The sequence below is a fragment of the Vulpes vulpes genome, unplaced genomic scaffold (assembly GCF_048418805.1).
Source record: "Vulpes vulpes isolate BD-2025 unplaced genomic scaffold, VulVul3 u000000667, whole genome shotgun sequence".
Classification (NCBI taxonomy): Eukaryota; Metazoa; Chordata; class Mammalia; order Carnivora; family Canidae; genus Vulpes; species Vulpes vulpes.
This window is the reverse complement of record NW_027325819.1, coordinates 310,287-322,431: the sequence shown is the minus strand read 5'-3', so window position 1 is coordinate 322,431 and position 12,145 is coordinate 310,287. Positions and strand designations below refer to the sequence as shown.

Sequence of the window (12,145 nt, the reverse complement as noted above, 5' to 3'; positions counted from 1 at the left end):
CGCCCTGGGCCAAAGGCAGGCGCCAAACCCCTACGCCACCCAGGGATACCCTCCACACAGTTTTCCAGAGTGGCTGTACCAGTTCACATTCCCACCAACAGTACAAGAGGGTTCCCCTTTCTCCACATCCTCTCCAACATTTGTTGTTTCCCGTCTTGTTAATGTTCCCCATTCTCACTGGTGTGAGGTGGTATCTCATTGTGGTTTTGATTTGGATTTCCCTGATGGCAAGGGATGCAGAACATTTTCTTATGTGCTTGTTGGCCATGTCTATGTCTTCCTCTGTGAGATTTCTGTTCATGTCTTTTGCCCATTTCATGATTGGATTGTTTGTTTCTTGGGTGTTGAGTTTACTAAGTTCTTTATAGATCTTGGATACTAGCCCTTTATCTGATAGGTCATTTGAAAATATCTTCTCTCATTCTGTAGGTTGTCTTTTAGTTTTGTTGACTCTTTTGCTGTGCAGAAGCTTTTTATCTTAAAAAGTTCATTTTTGCTTTTGTTTCCCTTCCCTTCATAGCTGTATCTAGCAAGAAGTTGCCTGTCACAAGTTCAAAAAGGATGTTGCCTGTGTTCCTCTCTACGATTTTGATTGATTCTTGTCTCACATTTAGATCTTTTATCCATTTTGAGTTTATCTTTGTGTATGCTGTAAGAAAATGGTCTAGTAGGGATTTACCCCAAAGATACAAATGCAATGAAAAGCTGAGACACCTGCACCCCAATGTTTATAGCAGCAATGTCCACAATAGCCAAACTGTGGAAGGAGCCTCGGTGTCCATCAAAAGATGAATGGAGGGATCCCTGGGTGGCGCAGCGGTTTAGCCCCTGCCTTTGGCCCAGGGCGCGATCCTGGAGACCCGGGATCGAATCCCACGTCGGGCTCCTGGTGCATGGAGCCTGCTTCTCCCTCTGCCTGTGTCTCTGCTTCTCTCTCTCTTTCTGTGTGACTATCATAAATAAATTAAAAAAAAAGATGAATGGATAAAGAAGTTGTGGTATAAATGTATATGCAGTGGAATATTACTCATCCATTAGAAACAACAAATACCCACCATTTGCTTCGACATGGATGGAACTGGAGGCTATTATGCCGAGTAAAGCAAGTCAGTCAGAGAAGGAATATATGGTTCATTATATGGTTTCACTCATACAGGGAATCATTATATGGTTTCACTAATACAGGGAATATAAAAAATAGTGAAAGGGATTATAGGGGAAAGGAGAGAAAATGAGTGGGAAAAATCAGAGAGGGTGATAAAACATGGGAGACTTCTAACTCTGGGAAATGAACAATGGGTAGTGGAAGGGGAGGTGGGTGGGGGGATGGGGTGACTGGGTGATGGGCACTGAGGGGGCACTTGATGGGATGAGCACTGGGTGTTATATGTTGGCAAATCTAACTCCAATAAAAAAAAATAAAAAAAAAATACATATAAAAAAACAAAAAAAATATGGGTTTTACAAAAGTCAGGATAGTAAATTACCTCTGGGCATAGGAAATGGGATTATAATCAAGGAAGGTTACATGGAAGTATTTTTATGGTTTTAGCCATGTGTAATTTATTGACGTGAGTGATGGTAATCTGCATTTCACTTCATAAATATTCATTGAATTGTACAAGTAAGTTTTATGCAGTTTTCTCCATATATGACATATATCATAATGGAAAAAATATATTTTCAAAATATACATTTGGGAGGAGGGGCAAGATGGCGGAAGTCTAGGGTCCCCAAATCACCTGTACCCAACAAATTACCTAGATAACCTTCAAATCATCCTGAAAACCTACGAATTCGGCCTGAGATTTAAAGAGAGAACAGCTGAAACACTATAGTGAGAAGAGTTCGTGCTTCTATCAAGGTAGGAAGACGGGGAAAAAGAAATAAAGAAACAAAAGGCATCCAAGGGGGAGGGGTCCCGCAAGGAGCCGGGCTGAGGCCGAGGCGAGTGTCCCCAGGACAGGAGAGCCCCGTCCCGGGAGAAGCAGGAGCTGCACCAACGTCCCCGGGAGGAAAGGCCTCGCAGGGAGTTAGAGCAGGACCCAGGAGGGCGGGGATGCCCTCGGGCTCCCTGGGACACTAACAGGCACCTGCGTTGCGCAAAGGAGACTGCGCCGAGCTCCCTAAGGGCTGCAGCGCGCACAGCGGGACCCAGAGCAGCTCGGAGGGGCTCGGGTGATGGCTCCACCGAGGGGGCTGCGCGGCTCCGGGAGCAGCTCAGCGGCGGCGGCTCGGGCAAAGGAAGAGGCTCCGTGCGGAGGGGGCGGCGCGGCTCCGGTCGCAGCTCGGAGGGGCTCGGGCGGTGGCTCAGCGGAGGGGGCTGTGGGGCGGGAGCGGGAATCCAACAGCGCAGGCGCCAAAGCACAGGGCGCCGGGACACAGCCCAGGATCCGGCCTCCCCCAGGGAAAGGCAGAGGCCGGGAGGGCCCAGGACAGCGAGGACGCTCCTGTCTGGAGCTGAGCAGATCAGCGGCCCCTCCCCGGAGCCTCCAGGCCCTACAGACGGAGAGCCCCAGAGTTACTGCGGGGGCTGAAGCCAGGTTTCCAGATATGCCGTAGCCACTGTGGCTGTTCCTCCTGGGGCCTCACGGGGTAAACAAACCCCACTGAGCCCTGCGCCAGGCAGGGGACAGAGCAGCTCCCCCAAGTGCTAACACGTGAAAATCAGCACAGCAGACCCCTCCCCCAGAAGACCAGCTATATGGACCAGTTCCAGGGAAAGTCAAGGGACTTAAAGTATACGGAATCAGAAGATACTCCCACGTGTTTTTTGTTTTTTGTTTTGTTTTGTGTTTTTTTTCTTTCTTTTTGATTTCTGATTGCTTCCCCCACCCCCTTTTTTTCACCTTTCTTTTTCTTTCTCTTTTTCTTCTCTTTTTTCCCTTTTTTTCCTTCATACTCTTTTTTCTCTTTCTCTTTTCTTTCCTTCTCTCTCTCTCTTTTTCTCCTTTTCCCAATACAACTTGTTTTTGGCCACTCTGCACTGAGCAAAATGACTAGAAGGAAAACCTCACCTCAAAAGAGAATCAGAAACAGTCCTCTCTCCCAGAGAGTTGCAAAATCTGGATTACAATTCAATGTCAGAAAGCCAATTCAGAAGCACTATTATACAGCTACTAGTGGCTCTAGAAAAAAGCATAAAGGACTCAAGAGACTTCATGACTGCAGAATTTAGATCCAATCAGGCAGAAATTAAAAATCAATTAAATGAGATGCAAAACAAGCTAGAAGTCCTAACGACGAGGGTTAACGAGGTGGAAGAACGAGTGAGTGACATAGAAGACAAGTTGATGGCAAAGAGGGAAACTGAGGAAAAAAGAGACAGACAATTAAGAGACCATGAAGACAGATTAAGGGAAATAAACGACAGCCTCAGGAAGAAAAACCTACCTTTAATTGGGTTTCCCAAGGGCGCCGAAAGGGCCAGAGGGCCAGAATATGTATCTGAACAAATCCTAGCTGAAAACTTTCCGAATCTTGGAAGGGAAACAGGCATTCAGATCCAGGAAATAGAGAGATCCCCCCCTAAAATCAACAGAAACCGTTCAACACCTCGACATTTAATAGTGAAGCTTGCAAATTCCAAAGATAAGGAGAAGATCCTTAAAGCAGCAAGAGACAAAAAGTCCCTGACTTTTATCTGGAGGAATATTAGAGTAATAGCGGACCTCTCGGAGACCTGGCAGGCCAGAAAGGGCTGGCAGGATATATTCAGGGTCCTAAATGAGAAGAACATGCAACCAAGAATACTTTATCCAGCAAGGCTCTCATTCAATATGGAAGGAGAGATAAAGAGCTTCCAGGACAGGCAGGAACTGAAAGAATATGTGACCTCCAAACCAGCTCTGCAAGAAATTTTAAGGGGGACTCTTAAAATTCCCCTTTAAGAAGGAGTTCAGTGGAACAATCCACAAAAACAAGGACTGAATAGATATCATGATGACACAAAACTCATATCTGTCAATAGTAACTCTGAACGTGAACGGGCTTAATGACCCCATCAAAAGGCGCAGGGTTTCAGACTGGATCAAAAAGCAGGACCCATCTTTTTGCTGTGTACAAGAGATTCATTTTAAACAGAAGGACACCTACAACCTGAAAATAAAAGGTTGGAGAACCATTTACCATTCAAATGGTCCTCAAAAGAAAGCAGGTGTAGCCATCCTTATATCAGATAAATTAAAATTTACCCCGACGACTTTAGTGAGAGATGAAGAGGGACACTATCTCATACAAAAAGGATCTATCCAACAAGAGGACTTAACAATTCTCAATATATATGCCCCGAATGTGGGAGCTGCCAAATATTTAAACTGATTAATAACCAATGTGAAGAAATACTTAGATGATAATACACTTTTACTTGGTGACTTCAATCTACCTCTTTCTACACTCGATAGGTCTTCTAAGCACAACATCTCCAAAGAAACGAGAGCTTTAAATGATACACTGGACCAGATGGATTTCACAGATATCTACAGAACGTTACATCCAAACTCAACTGAATACAGATTCTTCTCAAGTGCACATGGAACTTTCTCCAGAATAGACCACATACTGAGTCACAAATCGGGTCTGAACCGATACCAAAAGATCGGGATAGTCCCCTGTATATTCTCAGACCATAATGCCTTGAAATTAGAACTAAACCACAACAAGAAGTTTGGAAGGACCACAAACACGTGGAGGTTAAGGACCATCCTGCTAAAAGATGAAAAGTTCAACCAGGAAATTAAGGAAGTCCACCGTTGGGGGTCTCAGCTGCCTGTTGCTCTATTTTGGCTCCATTCTCCTGGAACACTGGACCAAGAATACTTCTGCTTCACCCCATGTAACAACCCCTTGTGTGCCCCACCCAGGTTGAGCGATAAACCAGTTTAATTCTTCAAAACTTTGCTGGGGCCACACAGCCCTGGCCTTCTGCCTTTGCAGAGCAAGCAGGCCTAGAGTCTGCCCTCCAGTCCCCTCCCAGTGCTCTCTTCAGCCTTTGTGTCCTCTGGTCCTTTTAAAAATGAAAAAAAAAAAAAGATTCATGGAAACTAATGAGAATGAAGATACAACCATTCAAAATCTTTGGGATGCAGCAAAAGCAGTCCTGAGGGGGAAATACATCGCAATACAAGCTTCCATTCAAAAACTGGAGAGAACTCATACAAAAGCTCACCTTACACATAAAGGAACTAGAGAAAAAGGAGCAAATGGACCTCACGCCCAGCAGAAGAAGAGAGTTACTTAAAATTCGAGGAGAACTAAATGGAATCGAGACCAAAAGAACTGTGGAACAGATCAACAGAACCAGGAGTTGGTTCTTTGAAAGAATTAATAAGATAGGTAAACCATTAGCCAACCTTATTAAAAAGAAGAGAGAGAAGACTCAAATTAATAAAATCATGAATGAGAAAGGAGAGATCACTACCAACACCAAGGAAATACAAACGATTTTAAAAACATATTATGAACAGCTCTATGCCAATAAATTAGGCAATCTAGAAGAAATGGACGCATTCCTGGAAAGCCACAAACTACCAAAACTGGAGCAGGAAGAAATAGAAAACCTGAACAGGCCAATAACCAGGGAGGAAATTGAAGCAGTCATCAAAAACCTCCCACGACACAAGAGTCCAGGGCCAGATGGCTTCCCAGGGGAATTCTATCAAACGTTTAAAGAAGAAACCATACCTATTCTACTAAAGCTGTTTGGAAAGATAGATAGAGATGGAGTACTTCCAAATTCATTCGATGAGGCCAGCATCACCTTAATTCCAAAACCAGACAAAGACCCCACTAAAAAGGAGAATTACAGACCAATATCCCTGATGAACATGGATGCAAAAATTCTCAACAAGATACTAGCCAATAGGATCCAACAACACATTAAGAAAATTATTCACCATGACCAAGTAGGATTTATCCCTGGGACACAAGGCTGGTTCAACACTTGTAAAACCATCAATGTGATTCATCATATCAGCAAGAGAAAAACCAAGAACCATATGATACTCTCATTAGATGCAGAGAAAGCATTTGACAAAATACAGCATCCATTCCTGATCAAAACCCTTCAGAGTGTTGGGATAGAGGGAACTTTCCTCAACATCTTAAAGGCCATTTACGAAAAGCCCACAGCAAATATCATTCTCAATGGGGAAGCACTGGGAGCCTTTCCCCTAAGATCAGGAACAAGACAGGGATGTCCACTTTCACCACTGCTATTGAACAGAGTACTGGAAGTCCTAGCCTCAGTAATCTGACAACAAAAAGACATTCCAGGCATTCAAATTGGCAAAGAAGAAGTCAAACTCTCCCTCTTCGCTGATGACATGTTACTCTACGTAGAAAACTCAAAAGCCTCCACCCCAAGATTGCTAGAACTCATACAGCAATTTGGTAGCATGGCAGGATACAAAATCAATGCCCAGAAATCAATGGCATTTCTATACACTAACAATGAGACTGAAGAAAGAGAAATTAAGGAGTCAATCCCATTTGCAATTGCACCCAAGTGCATAAGATACCTAGGAATAAACCTAACCAAAGAGGTAAAGGATCTATACCCTAAAAACTATAGAACACTTCTGAAAGAAACTGAGGAAGACACAAAGAGATGGAAAAATATTCCATGCTCATGGATTGGCAGAATTAATATTGTGAAAATGTCAATGTTACCCAGGGCAATGTACACGTTTAATGCAATCCTTATCAAAATACCATGGACTTTCTTCAGAGGGTTAGAACAAATTATTTTAAGATTTGTGTGGAATCAGAAAAGACCCCGAATAGCCAGGGGAATTTTAAAAAGGAAAACCATATCTGGGGGCATCACAATGCCAGATTTCAGGTTGTACTACAAAGCTGTGGTCATCAAGACAGTGTGGTACTGGCACAAAAACAGACACATAGATCAATGGAACAGAATAGAGAATCCAGAAGTGGACCCTGAACTGTATGGTCAACTAATATTCGATAAAGGAGGAAAGACTATCCATTGGAAGAAAGTCTCTTCAATAAATGGTGTTGGGAAAATTGGATATCCACATGCAGAAGAATGAAACTGGACCACTCTCTGTCACCATACACCAAGATAAACTCAAAGTGGATGAGAGATCTAAATGTGAGACAAGAGTCCATCAAAATCCTAGAGGAGAACACAGGCAACCCCCTTTTTGAAACCGGCCCCAGTAACTTCTTGCAAGATACATCCACAAAGGCAAAAGAAACAAAAGCAAAAATGAACTATTGGGACTTCATCAAGATAAGAAGCTTTTGCACAGCAAAGGATACAGTCAACAAAAGTAAAAGACAACCTACAGAATGGGAGAAGATATTTGCAAATGATGTATCAGATAAAGGGCTAGTTTCCAAAATCTATAAAGAACTTATTAAACTCAACACCAAAGAAACAAACAATCCGATCATGAAATGGGCAAAAGACATGAAGATAAATCTCACAGAGGAAGACATGGACATGGCCAACATGCACATGAGAAAATGCTCTGCATCACTTGCCATCAGGGAAATACAAATCAAAACCACAATGAGATACCACCTCACACCAGTGAGAATGGGGAAAATTAACAAGGCAGGAAACAATAAATGTTGGAGAGGATGTGGAGAAAAGGGAACCCTCTTACACTGTTGGTGGGAATGTGAACTGGTGCAGCCACTCTGGAAAACTGTGTGGAGGTTTCTGAAAGAGTTAAAAATAGACCTGCCCTATGACCCAGCCATTGCACTGTTGGGGATTTACTCCCAAAGATTCAGATGCAATGAAACGCCGGGACACCTGCACCCCAATATTTTTTTCACCCTGATGTTTATTGCAGCAATGTCCACAATAGCCAAACTGTGGAGGGAGCCTCAGTGTCCATCGAAAGATGAATTCATAAAGATGTGGTTTATGTATACAATGGAATATTACTCAGCTATTAGTAATGACAAATACCCACCATTTGCTTCAACGTCGATGGAACTGGAGGGTATTATGCTGAGTGCAGTAAGTTAGTCGGAGAAGGACAGTGTATGTTCTCATTCTTTTGGGGAATCTAAATAATAGTGAAAGGGAATATAAAGGAGGGGAGAAGAAATGTGTGGGAAATATCAGGAAGGGAGACAGAACATAAAGACTCCTAACTCTGGGAAAGGAACTAGGGGTAGTGTAAGGGGCCGAGGGCATGGGGTAGGGAGGCATGGGTGACGGGCACTGAGGGGGACACTTGACAGGATGAGCACTGGGTGTTATTCTGTATGTTGGTAAATTGAACACCAATAAAAATTAATTTATTTAAAAAACCAAAATATACATTTTACTCCTTTGCCAAAAATAAATAAATAAAATTTGTTCTTAGAAGTAACCCTATTGTGAACATGCATATGCTTCCATAGTTCATAATTGTAGTTGTTTTCTGTAATAAGGAATATAAGTATTAGATTAAAGCATGTACATTGAGAATGTTTGTACATATAGGCACTGTCCTTATGAAATGCCCATTGTACTGATACTGAAGAAAATTGATTATTTCCTCATCTTACCAAAAGGGAGTGTTATTTTTTTTTTGCCATCTGATAAATGAAAATTTTTAATATGTTTTCTTTAAGTTGATGTATAGTAGCATTGGCATTTTGAGTAGTCAAGCCCATCAGTTTTATTCTTTATGGTTTTAAGATTTGTTTCTTGCTTAGAAAAGTCTTATCCAGTCATAATTATATCAGTATGTCTCTGAAATTTTTTCTAGAACATTTATAGTTTCATGTTTACGTTTATTTTTTAAATATTTTATTTGAGAGAGAGAGAGAGAGAGAGAGAGAGCAAGAGAGAACAAACAAGCATAGGGAGTTGACAGAGGGAGAGAGAGAGAAGCTGAGCAGGGAACCTGATGTGGGTCTTGATCCCACAACCCCGGGATCATGACCTGAGTCGAAGGCAGATGCTTGACTGAGCCACCCAGGCACCCCTCATGTTCACATTTAAATCTTTGTCTGGAATTTATTTTGATATTGGTGTCAGCATCTATACACCTTCCCCCAATGATTATCTAGTTATTCTAATAACATTTATTGGTTTTCATTAATAACATCTACTGGTTTGAAATGACATATTTTAATTATTATTATTATTTTAAAGATTTTATTTATTTATTCATGAGAGACACAGAGAGGCAGAGGGAGAAGGAGAAGCAGGCTCCATGGAGGGAGCCCAGTGTGGGACTCTATCCTGGGATCGCAGGATTACGACCCCAGTCGAAGGCAGATGCTCAACCGCTGAGCCACCCAGGTGTCCTGACGTATTTTTTATTATTGAAGTATAGTTGACATACATACATAATGTTATATTAATTTCAGATGTACAGCATAGTGATTCAGTGATTCTGTATATTACTCCATGTTCACAATAAGTGTAGTTACCATCTGTTATCATACAGCATTATTACAATATTATTGACTCTATTCTCTATGCTGTACTTCTCATCTCTGTGACTTGTTTTATAACTGGAATTTTGTCCCTCTTAATCTTTAATCACATATCCTTTGGTTTGTTTATTGTCTTTCCAATTATATTCTTTAGTACGTTTGTGCTACTGTTAGTAGTATGCTGTTTTTATGATTATGGCTTTGTAACACATTTATTGCCTCTTATTTTACAAAATACTCATGGTTGCTCTAACACATTAACTCTTCCAGATGAGCTGTAGAATAGTTTTGTTAACTTTTCAAAAATAGCATGTTGGGGTTAATTCAGGGAGAATTCACAGATTTCACAGTATCAAACTTTCCACACCAATTATATTGTATCTGTTCAGTTACAAGGTCTTCTTTTACAATTTTAAATTTTAAAAGATTCTCTTCATATAGGTCTCACTGAATTGAAAGGTTGTTCTTGGGCATTGAGGAATTTTTTAATGTTATGAATGTTAATCATTTTTTAAGTTTAAAATTCATATATTGAGAAAGCAGTATTTTTTCTGTACTTATTTGTATTCATCTGCTTTGCTGAACTTAGTTTATTTAGTTTATTCTTGGACTTGATGTGCTTATACTTTATTTAGAATTTTTACTTCTGTATTCACAAATAAGATTCCTTTGTAAGTTTTTGGTCACAGGTGCTGTCTTTATTAAGTTGTAGTACCAGGACTATTCTAGCTGGACATAACTAGATAAATTTTCCCATAGTACTAAGTTTAACACAGGAATTATTTTCCCTGTTGAACTGGCCCATGAACTTATTGATGCATGCTACCATTTATGTGTGTCATTTTTTGATAAGTCTAGTGATGATTATTGGCCTACTAAGGATTTATTGCTATTCTTGTGTCATTTTTGTGGTTTATATCTTCTTTAAAATCCATCCATCTTATAGGTTTTTCACAGTTATTATCATAGGCTGTATATGTATTCCTTTATAATCCTTTGTAATTATTTTTTCATTTAAAATGTGTGTGATGTGTTAGCTTGCTTTTGTGTATTTACATACATGTGCATGATGTCCCTTGCAAAAACTTCATTCAGTTTTCTGGTCAAAGAACCAGCTCATGGATATATGTATAACTTTTCCTTTTTAAAAAATTTATTGACATCTTTTATATTTGTTACTTCACTTAGTTTATTAAGGCTTGTTTTGTTGTTTTCCCTGGCTTCTTAAAATGCATGCTTAGTCTATTTTAATTATTTTGACTCCATAATAGAAACTTTAAAGGTATACATTTTCTTCTAAGTAACAGTTCTGAATACCTCCCATTAATTTTGTAAGCTAGTGTTATAGCTATCTTGTTTTTTTCCTCAATAATCTGCGATTGCAATTTTTAATTCCTCATTGACCTAGGTTTTGTTTTTCAAGAATAGTGTTTACTATTTTTTTCAAATGCTTGGTTTATCCTTTTATTGCTGATATCTAGGTTTACTGTACTGTGTGTTTAGAATCTGAGCTGAATGATAATTTCTGTTTTTCTTAAGTTAATGAGATTTTCTTCATGGCTTCAGATATAATGGGTTTTTATAAATGATTAACTGATGTTTACAGAAAATAGGTATTCTCTATAGAATACAAAGATCATTATATCAATTAATTTTGACTTAATAATTATATAATTTATATGCTAATTTACTTTTCTGCTTAACTTATCAAAGTCTGGGATCAGTGTGGTAACCATCTACAATCATTGTTTAGTTCAGTTCTGGCATATCTTCCTCTCCTCCATTTCACCTTAAACTCTCTGCCCTATACAAATTTTTAACTACAAAATTAATACAGATTTATAATGTTTATATATATTCATATATATTTGTGTATATGTATATGAATAAAATCAACCCTTCTTATTCCTCAGAGGTAATAACTATAAATAATTTAGTGTGTATCCTTCCAGATCCTTTTGTGTATTATTACTTTTAAGTTTTTGACTATCCTTTCTTTAAAAATCTTGAATTTTATGAATAATATATGGATGTACACACATATATGCATATATACACATAAAATACAGCTTTTAAAAGAGTGTGGGTTTTATGATATTTTTGTTATATGAATAGGGTCATGCTGTATACATTGCTCTGTACCTTGCTCTCTTAAGAATGTCTTAGTGATCTTTCAATATAATCATAGATCTACTTTATTCTTTTAAAGTATTGCATCATATTCTTTTATATGGATATAGTTCCTTTTTTAGTTAATCAACCCCTCTAGTGTACCTGATCTATTAATTAATTGCCTCTCAAGTAAAATGAGACAATTTGCACACTTTTAGTTTATTTCTGCTTCTATCTTTATAGAATAAAAATAATGGAGACTTTTAGATCCATATTATTATTTAATACATTACCTTCCCTACAAATAATCATTTTTGACATTTCTAGATGTAGATTATTTTCCTTAATTTTGTCCAGTAGATCCTTCAAAGGATCTATTGAGTCCTTTCAAGTCTGAAGATTCAATCTTTCTTTAGCTCAGAGAAAATTTTTTAAAGATTTTATTTATTTATTCATGAGAGACACAGAGAGCAAAGCAGAGACATAGGCAGAGGGGCAGAGGGAGGAGGCTCCCCGTGGAGAGCCTGATGTGGGACTTGATCCCAGGACCCCGAGATCATGGCCTGAGCCAAAAGCAGACACTTAACCACTGAGCCACCCAGGTGCCCCTGAATTTTTTTTT

The 12,145-nt window shown here is 39.5% G+C and overlaps 1 protein-coding gene across 6 annotated transcripts in view; it reads left to right on the top strand.

Annotated features, from left to right (window-relative positions):
- Window positions 1–12,145, top strand: part of CCNB3 (cyclin B3) — a 104,236-nt gene that overhangs the window by 55,419 nt on the left and 36,672 nt on the right. The window lies entirely within an intron of this gene.